This window comes from Vulpes lagopus, chromosome 2 (assembly GCF_018345385.1).
Source record: "Vulpes lagopus strain Blue_001 chromosome 2, ASM1834538v1, whole genome shotgun sequence".
In the NCBI taxonomy this organism is placed as follows: Eukaryota; Metazoa; Chordata; class Mammalia; order Carnivora; family Canidae; genus Vulpes; species Vulpes lagopus.
The window spans coordinates 142,276,685-142,295,664 of record NC_054825.1 but is presented as its reverse complement, the minus strand read 5'-3'; the positions used below and the strand labels follow the sequence as shown (position 1 = coordinate 142,295,664).

At 43.2% G+C, this 18,980-nt stretch overlaps 1 long non-coding RNA gene across 4 annotated transcripts in view; it reads left to right on the top strand.

Annotated features, from left to right (window-relative positions):
- The first annotated feature begins 15,283 nt into the window (after positions 1-15,283).
- Positions 15,284-18,980, top strand: part of LOC121485625 — a 29,235-nt gene continuing 25,538 nt past the window's right edge. For 3 of the 4 annotated variants that reach the window (XR_005986336.1, XR_005986337.1, XR_005986338.1), the window contains exon 1: positions 15,284-15,830. This is a non-coding gene — a long non-coding RNA (uncharacterized LOC121485625). The remainder of the gene's footprint in view (positions 15,831-18,980) is intronic. The other variant, XR_005986339.1, reaches the window with a different exon arrangement.

The window sequence follows — 18,980 nt, the reverse complement described above, 5'->3', positions numbered from 1 at the left end:
TGCTTAGCAGTTTATTTGCCTTCTCATCACCCCTGTTTTCCCTGAGTAACAGCACAGAACTCTATAAATAAAAGCCAATAATGGGGAGTGACTCAAAAGTCTGGCTATTTTCATTAGCAAACTATTTTGGGGTGAACAGTCCACATTTTACATTCTCATGCTCACGGCACTGCTGTACATAAGTCTGATTTTTTTTCCCCTTGGGTTCAAGAGAATATTTTGGAGATGATGGGCAGAAAATAGAATTAGCAAAACAGTGCTATCAATTCTCATGTTGAAAAGATTTAGAGCAAATGATGGCATCTTACACTTAACAATGAACATTCAAGAATTTCTAAAAGTTGGCTAACTGTAAGAAAAACACATTTAGAAAATTGTACTATGATTTAATGTTCTGCCTATACAGCTGATTCACTTCTCGTTTTTTTTTTTTTTTAATTTTTTGTTTCTGTTTTCCCCTAAATGTTTAAAATGAAATTTAAAGCACAGTTGATCTTGGCTTGTAGGCGGCCTGGATATTAACTGGGGATTTAGTGACTATCCAAGAGCTGATCTACTTCTGATGGTGGGAGCCAAATAGCACCCTTGAAAGTTTCTCAGGATGTTAACTAGTCTTTCAAATCCCTCTTCCTGCCTTGATATTAGTCTCTACCTGCATTAGTTGTATGCTAATTTGCCACATAAAATTCTGATTTTATGAAATTGCTACCTCAATGTATAGGGGGAAAACAAAATTTAATAAAATCTTGATTTTGAAAATCTTGAGTTTTTCATATTAGATTTTTGGAGGAGAAACATCTTAATTCATTTCTATTTTAATAATCTCCATGGCTCAATAATTAAATGTAAGCTATTGAATGCCCCTTTCCAATATTCTACTCATTAAACCCATGCTAAACCTCAAAAATACTGAGTCAGTGGCCGACTATTCCCTACTTAAAACCTCCCTAACGCAGAAATATATATGTCTTCATTGTTATTGCAAACAGACAGAACCAATGACAACAACAAAATAATTTTTACACTTATTCGCAGGATGCTATGTTAGCCTTTACATGAGTTTTACTTATTAGACATGTTCTACTTAACTTCTTTTTTAAGAACAGATAAAATAACTTCACCGCTTTAACCTCTTTGCCTCTACCTCTTGCCATATGACCATTAGCAGTCCCAAGAACAAAAGATCCACTCCAAATTCCAACTGTGTCAATTGTTGGACTACTCAACATCCCCAATGAGAAGTCTTATACAAGAGCTTTTGTTTCACAGAACTAAATACCGGGAAAATTTTGCTTGCCCCAAGCAATGACATGTTTTCTCCTCCTGGGCAGTAAGAACCATGTAATTGATCATATTTTTCTTTGTATGTGGCTGCCAGAAATCTTAGAGCCAGACTTCGAGCCCAATTTTTTATGGCCCGCATATCTGGATTTTTCCCTTCTCCTTGATATAGATCTTCCATACTGCCTTTCGTTTACCAAATACACCATTATTAGAAAGTTGTAGAAGTCTGAAAAGGCTGCCTGAGATTATTATGGAATAAAGAAGATTGTAAATAAACCAATAAGTCAATTGTTCAAAAAACAATGCATTTTGTCAGGGAGGTCACTTTGTGAATGGTCTTTGGGCTCCTAACCCAGACCACAGAAGCCTCTTTCATTTCAGGGCACCTTTCATGTGCATTTCCCACGTGCCAGACAGATGTGCTCCTGGCAGGGAGGTTTACAAGTGTTAATGAGGCTCAGGCTCTCAAGGGAGGCCCCAGGAGAAGACACAAATTCAAATAATGCAAGACAAAATGAAATAGATGCGAAATAGCAATAAAAAACAACTTGATGTAGGGGCACTGGTGAAAGAACAATTCATTTTGGGAGGGCTTGAAAGATAAAGCAGCTTTTCAAAGGCTACAATCCAGGGCAGGTCATTTCAAGCCAAGGAGGCTGCTTGAAGAAAGTGTCTTGTCGCTAAATTATGGTGAGAAATGACAAAACGATGCTGTTGCTGAGCATTGTTAATCAGTGATAGATTATCATTAATATTGCTCCCCAAGGAAGACAGGTTTATCTAGAGGTGAGTGATATTTTTTAAAAGGGACTTTTTGGGAACTTTGCTACACCCTAATCCTTATTACATGCATTTCAATTTAGAAATTATAGTTCTCCTTTTTTTTTTTACACAAGTTTAAAAAAAAACTGAAGCATAATTGACACACAACATTACATTAGTTTCAGGTGTATCATCTCCTGATTTGACAATAATGTACTTTAGGGTTATTACAGTCTCACAGACTATATTCCATGTGTTGTATTTTTCATCCTTGTGACTTATTTATTTTATAACTGAAATTTTATATTGCTTAGTCCTCTTCACCTATTTTGCCCATCTCTCCAATCCCCTCCCCTCTGGCAAACTGGTGGTATTTATGGATGTTTCTGTTTGGTTGACTGGTTTTCTTTCTTTCTTTCTTTCTTTCTTTCTTTCTTTCTTTCTTTCTTCCTTCCTTCCTTCCTTCCTTCCTTCCTTCCTTCCTTCCTTTCTTTTTCCACATATAAGTAAAATTATATAGTATTTGTCTTTCCCTGTCTTATTTCACTCAGCATAATACCCCCTAGGTCCAACTATGTTATCACAAATGGCAAGATCTCCCTCTCTTTTATGGCCGAATAATATTCCATTATATATATATATTATATGATATATATATGATATAAGATATATATATCACATCTTCTTTATTAATTCATCAACATTTAGGTTGCTTTGATAGTGCAGCTATTTTAAATAATGCTGTAATAAGCATAGGAGTGCCTTTATCCTTTTGAATCAATGTTTTCATTTTCTTTGGGGTAAATAACCAAAAGTGAAATGGCTGGATTGTAGGATATTTCAACTTTTAAGTTTTAGGGGGACCTCCGTACTGTTTTTCCCCAGTGGCTGTGCCAGTTTCCATTCCCACCAATGATGCATGAGTGTTCTTCTTTCTCCATGTACTTGCCATTTCTTATTTTTTTGATGCTGGCCATTCTGACAGGTGTGAGGTGATATCTCGTTGTGGTTTTGATTTACATTTCCCTGATGATGAGTTAGGCTGATCATCTTTTCACTTGTCTGTTGGCCCTTTGTATGTCTTCTTGGAAAAAAAAGTGCTTTTCCTTTTCCTTGATAGGAAGGTGTCACGGGGACTTCCCTAACGCCTCTCACTCATGATTAGAGCTATTTCTGAATTAATAGTCAATGAAGAGGGGGAATGGAAGAAAAAACGAGAAGACAATATAAGAAGAAAATGGAAAGAAAAAGTGATGATGGGGATTAGCTGTATTTTCCTAAGGCAGAGAGCGTGCATAAGGATAAAGACCGTGTGGAAGTCTTCACAACAAAGACTTGCTCTGGATTAGGTCTGACTGAAATTGAGAAGGGTGGAGTGAATATGGCATGGAAAGATGTCAGCTGGGGAGTTACCAGGTCAGATTTTTGTGAGGTCAGGCGGGAACGCAGTGGTGATTTGATGGGGAACATAACTGGGTATATTGAAGCCATCAAGCATTGCGATGAGTGTTGTGTAGGGATGGGGTGGTGGGTGGGGGGCGGTTGGGGCACAGGTGGACAGGTGGCAGGAGTCCTTGTGTACTCTGGGACTTGCCCATATTGATGTTGGGCTGCCAGTGCACCACCCTGAACTGTTTGACTTTGGGAGCTAATTTACGACATCAAGAAGAGAGCCGCTTGAGCAGAACCAGAGGGAAATTTCATAAACAGCGAAGGCAGTGATTCCTACTGGCTGTGTGCTTTTGGAAACAATTTACACAAGGGCTGATTTCGACATGCACTAATATATACAATCTAGCTGGCGTTTTATATGGAAACTTTAATAAACGGTTCTTATTGGTGCTTAATTTACATAGATTAGAGTTCCACAGGCCCACATATTAGGGCTTAGGGATTTGGGGTCATTTAATGGAGATGCTAGTTTGTTTCAGATAAATAACCAATTTTAGGGAATCCTGGCAAAGTTAGCCTGATACAAACTAGGCAGTTTTTAAATTTTTTTCCCTCTATTTTAAAAGTCTTTATTTAAGCAGTGACGTAATAGCAAAGGCTTGGAGACAATGTAAATGCCCACCAATAAGGAATAGATTATATAAAGTATGTCTATCCATAAAATTAAATATGTACCTTTAAGATAATGAGGCATGTAATGCTAAGGCACATTAGCTAAGTTGTATGTCTAAGTTCAGGAAGAAGATGTATAACAATGTACAAACATTTGCATACTAACATTTGTGTTTTAAAAAGAGAGAGAGTCTAGGGGTGCCTGGGTGGTTCAGCTGATTAACCATCTGACTCTTGATTTCAGCTCAGGTCGTGATCTCAGGGTCATAAGATCAAGCCCCACGTTAGGCTCTACCCTGTGTATGGAGCCTGCTTAGGATTCTCTTGCTCTGCCCCTCCCTTCTTTCTAAAAAAATAAACTAAATTAAGTTAAATTAAATTAAGTAAATAAAAAGAAAGGGAGTCATTTATATATACATATCACTGAATATGCCTAGTATTTCTCTGGAAGGCCACAGAAAAACTAGTGACGGTGCTGGCACCAGGGAAAGAATATCAGGGATCAGGAGTAGGAAGGAGGCTTAATTTTTCACTGCATTTTTTTTTCATACTAGACACTTTTATCTTGAGTTTCTTTAACTCTTGTCCAGTGGCTTGAATTAGTTTTCCATCTCTTTCCATGATTCAGGAAAAAGGAACCCCTGAGTCAACATCCGGTGGGAAATCTTTGATTTTCCAGTCCTGTTCTATGTGGATTTATCCGAGATTCCCCCACAGCCTGGGTCAGGGCAGGTACTGACCTTGGCATGAAGGTTTGTTTGTATGTATGTGTGTATGTATTTATTTATTGTCTTTTTTTTTCAGACAGATGAGTGAGGAGTTCCCTCCTTCTGTGCAGAGGTAGCATAGTGTGCACACTGGGATGGATCTCATTTACCACTTATCCCTGTGGTTAGGTACTGTTGTGCAGTTTGTGTATTGTGCAACTATTTGTGGTGGTCCTGAACTGGCTTAACTTGCTGGTGAGATTGTGAATTCCAACCCCTTGAGTTGGCACATCACTGACAGAAAACTCACGCTCTAGGTAGATCTGCCCTACTTTTCCACTTGCCCTTATAGTCTTCAGGGTGACCAAGTGTAAGGAACCACTGTAAATCAGTGTGGTGAAGGATAAGAGTATCATAGAGAAGTATCTATGAAAGACTTCCAAAGAATGAGGAGGAGGCAATTCACTCTGCATGGTGGTAGTGGCAACAAGCTGAGTAGTCTTGGTCAGTGGTTCTCAACTGGGGCCCCTAAGGAAACTTTAACAAACTTTGGAGACATTTTTGGTTGCTTCAACTGGGAGTAGTGGATGGAGGCCAGGGATGTTGCTGAACACCCTACAATGCTCTGGACATCAGGCCCCAACAAAGAATTCTCTAGCTCCCAATGTCAGTAGGGCTGCCACTGAGAAACCTGGTTGTATGCTATGGTGACAAATAACTTAAAAAAAATCCCAGTGGCTTCACCCAAAAACAAATTATTTGTCCTTCATGCGGTATGTCCAGCATGGATTGGCAATGCAACCATGCTCATCCTGGTCCCATCAGGGAGTCTGGCTGAGGGGAGATTCATTTCCAAGTGGGTTTCCACCATTCCTGTGACAGAGAGGTAAACGTGGTGGGTGGCACAGTAGATTTTAAAGCTTCTGCCCAGAAGCAACACATATCTTTTCCAATCACATCACATTGGCCATAATCTAGCCCATAGGCCATGCCTAAATTCAAAGCAGGAGGGAAGCACATTTCCATCTTGTACCCAGGAGGAGGAGGGAAGGGGAATAATTGTGAATACCCTCATGACTATCACACTGTTGGTAGTGGTGGTGTAGTGCTGGTGTGAGAATTCAAGGAAGGCTTCTGTTCTTTTTTTTTTTTTTTTTAGTTTAAATATCCATTTATTCACGAGAGACACAGAAAGAGAGGCAGAGACATAGACAGAGGGAGAAGCAGACTCCCTGTAGAGAGCCTGATGCAGGACTCAATCCCAGGACCCCCAGGATCACAACTTGAGCTAAAGGCAGAGGCTTAACCACTGAACACCCCAGATGCCCCATGGCTTCTGTTCTTGTCACCTATCACTGCCTAATACACTACCCCAAAATCAGGGGCCGAGGACAACAGCCATTGAGTTTGCTCATGAAGCTGAAATCTGCAGATAGGGCTGGATGGGAACAGTTCAAATCTACACCATGCGGCGTCATCTGGGGGAGCGTGAAAAGTGGGGGCCAGAATCATCTGAAAGCTTGATCACTCACATGTCTGGCAGTTGGTGTTGGCTATAGACTGTGACCTCAGCTGTGACTGTCAGCTGGCCCACCTACACATGGCCTCTACATGTGGCTGTTTGGCTTCCTCACAACATGGTGGCTGGGTTCCAAGGCAGAGAGTCAATGCTGCCAGTTTCTTAAAGCCTGAGCCTGGAAACTGGCACGGTGTTGCTTCATAATCTGTTCATCGAGGAGCTCTAGAGCCCAAATTTAAGGGGGAAGGAACACAGATTGTGTTCCAATAGAAGGAAGGTCACGGAATCTGGGGGTTGTATTGTAAAACTGCTTCCCAGGTCAGTGCAGCTCTGAAGAATCCTTCATAGCTGGATTTCTTAAGTGCAATGTGGGGAATGAGCATTCCGGACTAAGCAAATAGCATGAGCCCAGGCACATCAGAGCTGAATTTATTCCAGTTTTTCAGCTGGTCTTGCTTCATAGCTACTCAGTCCTGGTGCTGACATCCACCTTAGAAAATTATCTTAATCCAACTATACCATATATGTTAAATACATGAAAGTGAACTGCAATCTGAGTTATTCTGATTTAACTGTCTAAAATTAGTCATCATTCATTTTCATGCAAAAAAATTAAATTATTTAAAAGAAAATAAGGCTACCATAGTTTTCTGTTGCATATTTGCTCCTGTAATAATAGTTTAGTGTACCTCAATTTGGAGATTCAGCATAGTAGTGGCATTTACTATGCTTTGGATGCCTTTTGCTTTGAACTTCATGGTTCAATTTGGAATTTGTCACTGGCGGCACTTGACCTGAGTGCTTTCTTCGGGATTAAGATGTGGTCAGTGGGGGATAGCCCTGGTGGCTCAGTGGTTTAGCGCTGCCTGCATCCCAGGGTGTAATCCTGGAGACCCTGGATTGAGTCCTGCGTCTGGCTCCCTGCATGGAACCTGTTTTTCTCTCTGCCTCTCTCTCCTCTCTGTGTATTCTCATGAATAAATAAATAAAATCTTAAAAAAATATATGTGGTCAGCAGGGAGGAGTAGCATGAAAGGGTCATCATTTTTCTGGTGTTGAGAATGACTACCAACAGGCACGTGTATTCCTGTCTTTCCAGAGTCAATCCTAACAGCATTGCTCAGAGAGCCATAGCATTTTAGAGTTGAAAGCAACTTTCAAGGTCATCTCAGATGAACTTCCTAATTTTGCCTATGAGGAAGATCAGAAAGAGAACGACAAAGTGACCTCCTGGGGTTTTGACTCATTCTGGCACAGTCAGAGGAAGGGCAGCAGCTGGTACAACTGGAAGGGACCCACCAATCAGCTACTGGAAATCAGATGATTCCCTACCCCCCCCCCCCCCCACCGGGGTTAGTGCTGAGGGGAAACAGCTTCTTAGCTTCTGCTGCACTGCCTTCTCTTGTGACCTCTGTCCTGGCCCTTGGCTGCATCTCCTCCCTGTCCCCAGGCCTGGACCATTCCATCTGGCCTCTGATTCTGCACTGACAGCTGCCTTTCTCGTCATCCTTTGTTCTCACTCTTTGAATCCAAGGGGGAGGTTGCTCCATGGATAGCATTTGAATTCAGCTCATGAAAAATTCTGTTACAAGTGTACTTGACAGTTTGATCTCTGGCTTCTCCCACACATTTGCCCTTTATACCCTGAGAGTCATAAGCTTCATTTCCTTGGAGCAGATTGCAATTTCAATGGAAAGGAAATAACTGTGTGGCCTTCAAGCTGAGCCCAGTTCAGAACAGGGACCAAACAAAGCTTAATCCTGATTGAGAAAACTCAGGCACCGGATCAGGCTCTGGAAATCTCTCCTCCTGCACAGCTCCAGAGCTCATGATGTTGGAAAACCCCTGACCTGGGTTCAAGACCCAGCCCCATCTTTTACTAGCTGTGTGATCCGAGCACGATGCTTAAACTGTGTAGACTCAATTTCCCCTTGTATTAACGAGAATACTCATCAGCGCCCACCTCAAAAAGTTGTTGCATCATTCAGTAAATATTTGTTTGTGTATCCTGTGTGCCCTACATCTGCAGTTTACAACCTAGTGAGTAGGAGAAACATGAATCACATAATCACCAATAAACATAAAATGAAAAATAAATACATCCATAATCTGTAAGCTCATAGATCAGGAACTTTCTGGACAAAGAGGCATCTGTATCCTGTCCACCTCACTCTTTCCATGACAAAGAAGCTTGGGAAAGGCTTCCCTGGGGAAAAGAAGATGAAGCTCAGATTACAGAATGATTACTAGGAAGGTTATCGGGCACAGGGGTAACACAGAGCAATTTAAGGCAGGAGAGCAAGCCGTACTTACCAAAGAAAAGCAAGAAAAAGCATGGGGCCTGCAGGGGGCTGGAGACAACCGCCAGTGTGGTAGAAGCCCAGCGGGCCAGCCCAGAGGGGCTTTAAGTGCTGGGGCCAGATCACTCGCCTGCCTGCCTCCATGGTGGTAGGAATGTGGGCTTGACCCTGGCCCATTTTAGGTAATTGCAAGACCAGATTTGCATTTTATTTTATTGTATTTTTTAAAGATTATATTTATTTATTCATGAGAGACCCACACACAGAGAGGCAGAGACACAGGCAGAGGGAGAAGCAGGCTCCCTGCAGGAAACCTGATGTGGGACTTGATCCCGGGACTCTGGTATCCCACCCTGAGCCAAAGGCAGACCCTCAACCACTGAGCCACCCAGATTTGCATTTTAAAAGATCAGTCAGGATGCAGGGTAGAGTGAAATCAAGTGGAGTGGTGGTTCTTAGTCCTGGCCTTTACAGGAAGCTTTCAGACAATACCTGGCCTCACCCTTAGAGATTCTGCTGTAGTCAGTTTCTAGTGGATCCTAGTAGATCACAGTAGATGCCAGGGTTGCGATTTACCCTGAAAGGAGGCTTTTGTCTACATGGGGAAGAAAAATTGCAGAACTGCGACAGCAGCCCAGAGTGGAAATGATGGAACGGGTTCTCGGCAGAGGCAGGGGTCTCCCGGCCTAGGGCACAGGCTGTGAAAGCATCCTGGACTTCCAATCACCCCCAAAGGGCTTGTTAAAATGCAGATTTCTGGGCCCCTTGGTGCAGAAAGTCTGGGGTGGGGTCTGAGCATTTGCATTTCTCTCTCTCCAACAAGTCCCTCGGATATGCTAATATTGCTACTTTGGAGACCACACTTGGAGAATCACTGGTCTGGAGAAAAACTGCCAGATGTGGCAGATAAAATGAATAGGACTTGGTGGTAGATGTTTTATGCAGCACCATGTAAAGGAAGATTCAGGAACTCTTCTCTGTTTTCTGAATCTTGCAATGGAATAAATGGGTAAGTCCTATTCACTGGTATTCAGAGAACAGGGGATCAGACCAAGGAAGATCAGGGATTTGGTGATGCACGTGTATTTGAGTGTGCCTTTGAAACAACTCAGTGGAGGCCCCGGGGTGGTTCAGTGCTTAAGCATCTGCCTTCGGCTCAGGTCATGATCCTGGGGTCCTGGGATAGAGTCCCACATCGGGGTCCCTGCAGCGCGACTGCTTCTCCCTCTGCCTGTGTCTCTGCCTCTCTTTCTGTGTCTCTCATGAATAAATAAATAAAATCTTGAAAAAAGAAAAAACCCAACTCAGTGCATATAGCAAGCAGGGACATACATATATGGAACTCCAAGGGAGGTGATCAGAGATATAAACTTAGGGGTCACTCTATAAATGCTTAATGAAACTGAGGACTTCCAATGAGATCAATTCAGTTCTCTTCCTTTCTTTTGCATTTATCCTCAGTTTGAAAGCTCTGGCTTCTCTTTTTCTTGGCCTTTCCAACGTGCCACAATCCTTTCAGCCTCTGTGTCTTCTTATCTGCAGTTCCTTCTGCTTGGGGGAATGCTTCCTCTTCCCTCTTCCATAATTTAGCTCCTTTTCCTCTTTGGATTCCACCCCTGCCTCGTCCCCTGGTGGGTCCTGTGTGGCATTAACAACCAGGTGCCTTTGCTTCTTTCTGTAGCACAAGTCAGAGTTTGTGGCTGTGTGTTTAGGTGTGTGATATTTGCTGAAGTGTCATCTCTCCCACTACGCTCTCAGAGGTCACCATTGCTTCCCCGGGGGCTTGGCTCAATATCTTACCCCTAAGGAAAACCCTCTGAAACACTTGGTAAGTGTCCAGCATGCCAGTCACAGTGACGATTTTTCTCTCTCGGGAAGGGGGGAAGTGGTGAGTTTTGTGAAGCTGTTGTTGGTGTTTACTCAGTGCTGAGAGAAGTTTTGCAGGCCTCTGGGTGTGCAAACCAGCGACTGCGCCATCTGGTGGAAGCCAGGGCTGCAAAACCTGTGGTCTCAGCCTGGGCTTGTCAAGGTTGCTGAAACAATGTTGCCCTGGGTTCAGAAAAGACTCTTTTCTTACACATAAAAAAAATAAGAGTACATTTTATTAGAGGGAACATAGACTCTCTTTGAGAGACCTCGTTGGAGAAAATTGGATATGTATTGAAAATAGTGTTGAGTTTTCAAAGCAGAGAAGCGTGGCAATTGAGAAGGGCTTCTTAAAAGGACTCAGGGGGAAATAAGGAAGTTAGAGATCTCCACCCAAAGCCAGAATCACAGAAAAACAGGAACAGGCATAGAGCTGAGCTTCTCAGGCTGATTTGCATTTTGGAACTGGCCAGTCAGTGGGGATGTTGCTCGTCTCTAGCCATGTGTCTCATAAGCCCTGGCCGTGTCCGGTGGGAGTACCGGTTACTATCTCTCCCTCCTTCTGCAAGGGGCAAGGTGTCGCTGACTGGTTATGGGAATAACTAGGGCTGTGCAATGTGATGTGTGGGGGTCTGAGAGTGTAATCGTGATTTTTCTTTGTTTCTAAGTTCTCTTATAATGAGAAAGAGGAGGGAGGAGGGGCAGAGGGAGAGGGAGAGAGAGAATCTCAAGCAGACTCCCTGCTGAGTGCCGAGCCTGACTCCAGGCTTGATCCCTGGCTTGATCCCATGACCCTGTAGATCAAGACCTGAATTGAGATTGAGAGCCGGGTTCTTAACCGACTGAGCCACTCGGGCTCCCCAAATTCAAATATTCTTGCGGCTACTAGTAGACTTACCGAAGGACATGAAACCAAATGGATTGATTCTGGTCAGTCACTTCCCTAGATATGATGTCCCTATTAGAGCCTTTGTATCTGGCTGCCTTATAGACTCCTGCCCAGACTGCATATTGTTTGCTCAAGAGTCTGGTGCTCTCTCTTCTTCCACTCAGATTCAGCCATTGTTGGGGGTCACATAGTACAGAACATAATTACTGAATCAGTTAAAGTGGCTTTAATTTAAATTGGCTTGAATCATAAGGGAATTTATTTCTTATAAATGGAAAAGTCCAGCATTAGAATGGCCTTCAGGTAAGGGTTGATCCAGTGGTTCAATGCTGTCAAAAACCCTGTTTATTTTTTTCCTACTTCAGTATCTACAGTACCAGCGTCATCTTCTTTTTTAAAGATTTATTTATTTATTTGAAAGAGAGAGAGAGAAAGAGCACCAGCAGGGGAGGGGCAGAGGGGGAGGAAGAAGCAGACTCCCCACTGAGCACAGAGCCTGATGCAGGGCTGGATCCCAGGACTCTGAGACAGTGATCTGAGCCGAAGGCAAGAGTTGGATGTTCAACCAACTGTGCCACCCATGCTGTGTTGGCTTTCTCTGAAGGTTGCTCTCCCTTTAGGCCCTCCCTCAGACCTCCTTCTATCCCTTTGCCTAAAAACACATCAGTTTTTCCCCCATTTCTTCTTTCAAGGGTGTCGAGATGCTGATGACTCAAGGTGAATGCTTGTAATTGCCTGGTTTTCAAGTCCCATCACCCCAGAAACTGATTAATAGTGCTTCTAGTCTCTAAAGCATGGAGATCATTTTCCTGGTGATTGTCATTGCTTTTATTGCACATAGAAGACCAGCTAAAGAGTAGATGCTAGAATTCTCAGGAAGCTCTGAAGTGGAGGCATTTTTAAGGCCAGGAGAGCAGAATGTGTGTTGCATGTAATTACTCATGAAAGTGTTTTTTAATTTAATTTTGCCTGCTAAAGATGGAAGCTAGTTTATTTTAATGCAATATAACAAAGGCAACACAAAGCACACATCTTAAGTGTTTAAGTGTATAGTTTGATGAGTTTTGCCAATGTGTACCTCAATGTAACTACCACCCACATCAGAGAGAGAGCATTTCTAGCCCCTCAAAAAGCTCCCTATTCCCCTTCCTGGTTAGAACATCTCTTAAGGTATTTACTTTTGAAGAATATTATAACTGGTTCAAACCTAAAGCACAGAGAACAACAAAGTGTACCTCAATGTATATATCTCCTTTATATTTATCACCAAGACCCTGTGATTATAAGGATTTTGCCACACAATATTCATTGAACCTTTTTGTGTGGTTATATATTTTAAGCAAATCCCAAATAACACATCATTCTATTTTGATATGCATCTCTAAAAGCATGGAGATTTTCTTACATAACTATAGCACTACTATTATCGGTGACTAAACGTTAAGTATTTGGAGTCATTTAACACACAGTACACACGCCCATCTGTCTAATTGTCTTTGTATAATTTATTGGTTCGAATTGGGATTTAATCAAGATCTAAAGTAGTAATCTCAATCTCTCTCTTCCTCTATCTCTCTCCTTTTCTCCCTGTCACTGACTTGGTGAAGATACTAGTGAGTTGACCTGTAGAATGTCCTATATTCTGAATTTGTTCCCTGGAGCTGGTGTTTATGTTCCTCTAGCTACTATTTGCTTTCCCAACCAGAAGGAAGTCTGTGCTGACTTCCGCCGATTTCCACCGACTTTTGGTTCAAGAAGCTCCCTTCTGGGCCCAGCGGGAGCTGTTATTTTCCTAAGTGCAAATTGTTACACTGCAAATTGGTAAATAAAGTATTTTTACGCTCACAAAAAAAAAAAAAAGTAGATTAAGCCTGTAAAAGTAAACTCTACAGGCTTAATCCAGTCCAGGTCTAGATTTTTGCAAGAATATGATGTTGTGGAGATCCCTGGGTGGCTCAGCAGTTTGGTGCCTGCCTTCGGCCCAAAACATGATCCTGGAGTCCTGGGATTGAGTTCTGCGTCTGGCTCCCTGCAGGGAGCCTGCTTCTCCCTCTGCTTATGTCTCTGCCTCTCTCTCTCTGTGTGTGTCTTTCATGAAGAAATAAATAAAATCTTAAAAAAAAAATAAAGAATATGATGTCGTGTATGTCACATTGCATCACTCCAGGAGGGACATCTTTTCTGGCTGTTCCACTTTAATGATACTGATTGTTGAATGCAAGTATTTATCACCTGATCTCCATTTCTTTATCAGCGTTTCATCTAATGATTAGCTCTACAAATATTTATCAGGGCCTCTACTGAGTACCTTTTATGTATGAGATATTGGGGTTAAAAAGGTAGGCAGAGGAAACCTGTTGTTGACAAGTGTAAAGCTGTTCATGTATCCTCAGCCTATCAGTGTACCCCCCAAAATTGGGGGTTCCTATTTTTGGAGCAGATTGCCTCACCAGGGGAAAATGGGAATGACAAATGCAATGGGAGCCCAGTGCTTCCCTCATGTCTAATTAATCCTATTACCTTTCCTTTGGCCCCTATGTCTCATTCCATTCCTTTTCCTTCATTTTCTGATGGCTTTGCCCTAATTGTGCCAATATACTGAGGACCAGTGTTGGAGGTGTGGCACTCAATTATCCTTGTTTGTATGCCATGGTGATTCATGGTGGAGCTGGCTCCAGAGCAGATCGTACAACTAATTTTGTGAAAGAGGAAACGGAGTGACAAAAACCATGTAACTCATCCAAGTTCACACAGGGACTGGCCCTAATAAGAAATGACTACTTTACTGAAAATACTGAACGTCACAACTTCTGACAAGCAGCAGAGACTCTTCTAGGAAGAAAGTCAGAGGCATTTAGCAGAAATCTACACCAAAGCACACAGTGTAAAGAACTGGTTACACTGTCTTCTCAGGGAAAACTCAGGATAATACACATTTAACAAAGTTTTTTGGAGGCAGCTTAAAGTAGCTAAGAGTTGCATGTCAGTAGGCCTCCTTTGTGGAATTCAAATGTTAAGGGCTTGCATTCCACCTTGAAGAATATTATATTACTAACTAGAGAGAAATGGCAGGTGAAAAATTAGGAAAAAGAGAACAAAGGAAAAGCCACTAGAGTCTCTGGAGCGCAGTGTGTGAGACAGTCGACCGTCCGTGGCTTGTAAGCTTGCACCATGAAAAGATCACATTCCTATTTCATCTTGTGAGTGTGCAGGACACACACCGACCACCAGCAACCCTGGTACATATTTGTGGTTTCGAATTTCACAAACTGCAAGGCAGAGGGCTGAGGGCTCAGCTGCTCTGGTTGCAGAGCCCTGGTGACAAGGATCGCAAAACTTCCATGCGGGAGCCTTCTCAGATGACACGATGTGGAATTCCTAATCAGACAAGTGTATTAGGAAGGACCTTCCAACCCTGCCTCTTTGGAGAGGCACATTTTACATCTGTCGCGGACCAGAGTTCCAGCCACTGAGCTTCTTCCCTCGCAGTGAAGCAAGGGCCCCCCAGGGGGCACCCGTGGGGCAGGCAAAGTGTCCTTGGGAGCGGGTCAGGGGGACTCCGGGCCCACCTGCCTCCCAGTGGTGCACCTTGGCTCAGACAGGCTCAACTCTGGAGTCACAGTGCTGCTCTCTGACAGATTTCGGTTTCTGGAAAAGGAAGGTGTCACCTTGAGGGCACCTGCTGTTCATCGTGCAGCAGATGAATGTTGAAGATGGGTTGTGGTCACTGCAGCAACTGGCCTGGGGCGATCCTGTCTACCCCACTCTTTCCAAGCTTCCCTCCATGAGGCCCCGAGGATAAATAGGAGTTAGCACTCGCTGGGGGCAGAGAGTGTGCTGGTGATGATACCCAGGTAGACACACCACCGTGCCTTTGGTATTACTGGGATCTGGGTTGGGTGGGTTCTGCTTGGCTCCCTTCATGGAGAGCAATCCTAATAACAACAGTATGAATAGTGAAACCTGGATGTCAGTGCAGACATGCTGTTTTCTGTCTTCTCCGGGATTTCTAGGCTTTCCCAGGGATGGATGTCAGTGCAGAGCTGGCCCCTCCTTCGTGCTACGGTGAGAACCCACTCCCTATTCCCAGCCTCTCATTTCCCACACAAGTTCCCTCATCTCTACCCCTTGCTGAACCAAATGCCATGCTTCTCCCTCTTTCTTGGAATTACACAAAACAAACACCCTCATGGGGCATTTATGGGTAACAGTCTTTACAGCCGGTTGGAGAGCACAGATGGGCTTTATTTCCTAGCAGAGCAAACATCTTAAATGGAAAATGGAAACAAAACAAAACAAAATAATCCTGAGCCCCAGCAGTGTTGCCTTCTTAATGTCTTTCTGTGTGCTCTTTGACTTCTCCAGGCACCCCCTCAGAAATGGAAGTAGACTCTATCTTTAGCCTCTGCTCTGGGCATCGTCCTCTTTTCCAAAAACAGGTGAGTAGGCTCTTGTTCTCCAAAACCACCTACCATTGGCCCTGTCTCCTCATCCACCAGTCTCTGTGATCCAAAGGGGGCCACAGAGAGATTTATTTTCCAGTGACATGAATTATTTCCTTTCTCTGTTCTTCTAAATTGGAAGACAGATTCAATGGTGGTCAGTTTTGATGAAAAACAGAACTGTTTTTTATTTATTATTATTTTTCATCCCTCTGGTTCCCACCCCGCCCCCCGGCCCCGTTAGTAGAAGAATAATGCAATGGAATATGGTGAAGTGCGGATTGCTCTTTGCTTCATAATGCTATCTATTATTACTGATATCTTTTCCTGCTTCCCAAAGGTGGTTGAAAAATGTAGCAAATACAGTGGACACAGAGCTCTGATAATTAAACTACTGAACACTCCAAGGCCAAGGGCTCGATTTTAGACCATGTAACCCTGGCCTCCCTATTGTTGGGAAGGCCAAACTGGCTTCACGTTATCAGTGAACCATTTTGAAGGGGTTCTGGGAGAAAGGGAGATTGAGAGAGAGCAGACCTCTTAGTATGTAAACTATTCCTTCCTACTTTCTTCTCATGGGAGGGAAGACTTTGGACTTGTTCCTCTCCTTTTCCTGGACATGTGGCGATTCCAGTAGCATATGTTTCCTCCTGTCTGCTTGGTTAGGTGCTGACAGCCATCTCCTGTATAAAGTTGCTTATGAATGGACCAGCAGAGTGAGGGACATCATTTGGGCAAGAAGAGGCATGGCCTAAGTAGGAGAAGGAATACTCGAGGGCTTCTGTGCTTCCCACCATTTTATTTGCAAAGATAACTGGGTTTTCCTCCATTAGGTGAATGCTAAAGAAGGTGGATGGGGTGGAAGCTTTCTTGCAGATATCTCCCAGAGAAGCTAAGTGTGTGCATGGATCTCAGTTTAAGAAAGTCTGTAGATTAGGGAAGCCTGAGTGGTTCAATTTTCTGAGTGTCTGAATCTTGAGTTTGGCTCAGGTCATGATCTCAGGGTCCTGGGATCAAGTCCTGCTCAGTGGGGAGTCTGCTTGTGTCCCTCTCCCTCAGCCCCTTCCCCACTCATGCTCTCCCTCTCTCTCTCTCCCTCTCTCTCTCTCTCAAATAAATAAATAAAGCTTTAAAAAAAAGTCTGTAAATTGAATTTCCCAAGGAAAGATCTGGGGAGATGGGGAGAAGGGGGCCAAGTTGAAGCTGGATTTTCCAAATCCAAGACAGTGCAGTAAAAGGCCCCTCAGGATTCTCCAATGCTCCAGCCAGTGTGCATCCAGTTTTGCACACCTGTTGTGCAGGGGAGACTGATGGCCTTGCCATGCGGGTAGAGAAGCGACAATTTACAGAAAGGAATGTCGGCAGTTTGCAAGTTTCTCAAATGTCAATGTTGCCCCCTCCCTCATCCATTGTCTGGAGCTCGGGGAGAAGAGAAAGGGATAAAGCAATTGTGAGAAAATAGACCACGCTTCAGTGAATATTGGAAACAGTTCATATCTCCTATGAGACTAAGTTTTTAAATTTTCAGGAATTTTGCCAGTTGCTCATCCGAATCAGCCATAGTGGGAGTATTCAAGATAGCACTCAGTACAAGGTGCACATCAGCAAATGCTACAAGTTGGGGCCTTCTGATCTTCTCTCCCTGGGAGAAGTGGTTTACCCCCTTCACCCCACCCCAAGCAGATGGCCATGGGGGACAGAGTGTGAGGTGGTAACCTGTCTGACTATTTGTTTTTAAAGAAACTTGTAGCATTTATTCATGAGAGACACACAGAGAAAAGCAGAGACACAGGCAGAGGGAGAAGCAGGCTCCTTGTGAGGAGCCCAATGTGGGACTTGATCCCAGGACCCCGGGATCACGCCCTGAGTCAAAGGCAGATGCTCAACCGCTGAGCAACCCAGGTGTCCCTGACTGTTTTAATCACCAAAGGGGAATTGAAAAAAATGTTAATGCTAGAATGAAATATAATTAGGGACTCCTGCTCTCCAGCAAGAGAAGGGAGGCCAATGAAACAAAATTGTGTCAGTTATTAGAAAAGCAAAATGCCTTTCTATATTTTTACTTCAATGGGTAGAGTTACTATGCCTTTGTAGGGGAGAAAAAATCATTTTCCCTTTGCCCTGTGAGTTCTAGCTAAGACCTCTGTAATAAAAGACAGATTAGCAAAAGGAAAGCAAACAGAAGTTTATTAACACATATACCTCAGGTATACATAAGAGAGACACGGGAAAAATGAGTAACTCCTGGGGTGGCTTAGAATTCAAACTTAAATAGTATTTTAGTGGGGAAAAGGGAGATAGGATAAGGCCTCTTTGAAGAGAGTAAATAATTTTAGGAAAGATGAATGGGCCCCTAGGAAGGATAGATGGGAAGTATGGCAGTTTGAGACAAAGCTTGTCTGGATGTGGTGTCAACTTCTAGTCTTCTCTCTTGTGACAACACTTTTTCTTCCCTATTTAATAAAACTCTCAGGAAGGCAATTTATGACAATAAAATTCCTTTTGGAGGATCTGTGTTTAGGCAGATGAGGGGAGTTCAGAGAAAGCCTCTTCCTGTACTTGCTGCTTTTCAAGTGCTGACAGCTCAAAAAAATCAGTATATCAAAGTGGCATAGCATGGAGTGGCATGTCCTGAGCTCCTGTAGTTATATTTTGTGTTGACATATTCTGCTACCCTTCTCTTCTGTTCTCAATTGGATTGTGTCCTTCCCAAAGAGGTGCTGAAGTTTTAACTCTCAGAATGTGACCTTATTTGGAAATACAGTCTTTATAGAGGGAATAAAGTTAAAATAAGGTCATTGGCCCTAATCCAATATGATTGGAGTCCTTATGAAAAGGAGACATTTGGACACAGAGACAGACATACACGGAGGGTGGGTTATGTGAAGACACACTGGAAGGCAATGATATGACTGGAATGGTTCATCTACAAGCCAAAAAACCAAGGATTGCCAGCAACCACTAGGAGCTAGAAGAAACCAGGAAAGATCCTCTCCCAGAGTCATCAGAGAAACCATGACCCTGCCATATTTTTATTTATTCATTTGAGAGAGAGAGAAAGAGAGAGAGAGAGAGAGAGAGTACTAGTGGTGAGGGGGGCAGAGGAGAGGGAGAAGCAGACTCCCCACTAAGCAGGGAGCCCAAGGT